This window comes from Xiphophorus couchianus, chromosome 20 (genome assembly GCF_001444195.1).
Source record: "Xiphophorus couchianus chromosome 20, X_couchianus-1.0, whole genome shotgun sequence".
NCBI lineage: Eukaryota > Metazoa > Chordata > Actinopteri > Cyprinodontiformes > Poeciliidae > Xiphophorus > Xiphophorus couchianus.
In genome coordinates, this window is record NC_040247.1 from 13210843 (window position 1) to 13213489 (window position 2647).

The following is a 2647-nucleotide window of genomic DNA, read 5'->3' on the forward strand; positions in this document are numbered from 1 at the left end:
AAACTTTACAAGACTGACTGATTTTCGTGACATAGTGGGTGTAAAATATTGATATTGAATAAAATGTTACATGACTGGCTTCATTTTCACTCTTACATTTAACTTTATGACACACAAAATTACAAGAGGATCGTCCATACTGTCTCCAAGTGTATTCTGGGTAAAGCTTATCACCAGCCGTCCACCAACGTCATCATCAGTCACTTGGCAACAGATGGCAAATTAGATAGAGTATTTTTACGGACTAAGTTAACATGAGTGGAGCTTGTGACGGTGCGGTGAGAGGTTGGAGAAGGAGTTAGCAATGGTGGTTAGCCACTCTAACCCAAAACAGCAGGACGCACTGTTGAAGTTTTCCACACTGTCACTTTATTTTCACTTCGTCCATGTAAAGCCAGGTCTCCACGGTACTAACATTTCAGTCTCATACATGAGAAAAGAAACGATAATTCACCGCTCTGCACCTCATCATCACCGATGATCTCCTCTACACCACATGGAAGACGAGTTCTTACTCTGTACAATAGTACAACAAAAGAAAAAGGGAATAGGCGCCCCCTTGTGGTGATACCTACTCATGTCTAGGAACCAAGCAGTATAATGACTGTTACAAGCTCATGGAGTGGCAAAGTGGAAAGGATGGGGGGAAAAGAGCAATGAAAAGCCAAAAACTTAGCGCATATTTTGTCCTCGTCTTGAAGATGAGTCGGACTTTTTTGTTGGCAGCGATTCAGACCCGCCAAAACTGCCAGCCCAGCGACGGAACCGGACTAGATACAGGTAGCAACTCTGACATTATTCACAAAGTGTGAGTTAACTGTAGACTGATTGTAAATTGTATCAGTCCAGCCGCCGAGATTACATCCCCTTTTCTCTCTCGGTGGTACAGCGGTGATGTCAGGGACTGAAGGCTGAGTTATAGTCGCTTTTGACAGTTCGGGTTGAGCGTCTTTGAGCCAAGACAGCGCTAATGGCGTTTATAGTTAAGGTTTACATTGGAGCCGCCTGGAAGAGAATCTTCCAGATCGTCCAGTTTGTGTGAACGGCGGCGCGCGCGATCCGCGCCCAGTTACAAACATCCAGAGTTGCGCGAGGTGCTGCGACAGGCTGCGCATGCGCCGTGTGCCTCTGCATACCCGCTTCAACGCGCTGCTGCTGCGTGCTGGTTCAACCAGTCAACAATAAACTCAGCTTCAGCAGTTGCTAGCTGCTCCAGGCTCTGAGTTGAAATTGATAGCGTGTAAAAATGATCCGAACCCATCCGTGGTTCTGGACTGATTTGAATTTGTGTTGTTTCATTATTAGTGACCACGTAGCCTGATGTTTCTGTTGTTCTCTTGGTTTGTTGTACTTCATGTCAGATGGATTTCAGAATGACATAGTCTCTCTCTGTGGTGATGAAATTTGTAAGCTGCGCTGTTGCGGCCCTGTCTATGTTGTAAAGTTAAATTATTATGAGCTTTATGATTTGGGTACAAAGGGCCCGGTCATTAGCTCCGCCCCCCGGCCCGACGCTGACTTGTTCCGCTAGTGGTTTCAACAGTTATAAAAGAGAGAAAGATAAACGTATTTTCGTGTTTTGAAGGTAGTTGGTAATAAAGGAGTAAATAAATAAAAAACTTCTTCAGAAAGTTATAGGTTAAAATTTAAACTAGCTATGTATTATGTCTCAATAATGTGTGAGCAACAGATAACCTCAATTTCTCTATGGGATTAATAAAGTTTAACCTAACCTAATATTTTGTCCGGTGTGCAGGAAGATAATTAGGTATGAAGTAATGCTGTTGTTTCACAAAGCATGTTATGCAGCTCTGGAAACAATTAAGAGACCACTTCACTGAACCCCTTAGAATACCTCACAGTTATTATTCCACCAAATATTGATTTCTAAACTTTTCCTGAGTGAAAACATTATTATTGTTGTTTATAAATGAATACAACATATACCTACAAAAAGTAAAATCAGAGAAACTGATCATTTAAAGTGCTCTCTTTTTTCCAGAGCTGTTTATTCATGAGTCGCTTTTCACCATCAAGCTAATAGAAGTTTCTAAAGTTTCAAAACCACAAAAAATGTTCTGTATAACATTCCAATAGTTTTAAATCACTTCAAGAAGATGGAGGAGAAAGCGCTGTGAGTGACCAGAGTTTTCTCCTACCTCCTGCTGCTCACTGCCAGCCAGCTGGCTGAAAGAAAATTGCAATGCTTTTTTTTCCCACTTCAAATCTAAATTTGAATGTTTGTAAAAAAAAAAAAAAACAGACAGTTGTGGTGTGAAAAGTTCCACTTGTATTTTTTTTCCCTTTTGAGTCAATAATGTTTTGAAAATAGAGTAAGCAAGCTACAAGAGGCGATTCTGTAAAGCAGATGACTGAACATATTAGCTCATCTTCTCAATATAAAAACCAGAACTGCAAAATAAATAATAATTATCTGCTTAATAAGGAGTAAAACTAGTACAAAACTACTACTACTAACACTCTGGCAATGTTAGTTTCCGCACCTCCTGTTTCTAGCCGTGGATTGTTTTATATGTTTATTCTATATTTTTCTTGAGTTTATGTATTAAATGTGAATAAAAAAATTAAAACTCCATTTTTGCTTCTTTACTTTAAGTAAAGCAATTAGATCATGTTACTTTATTGT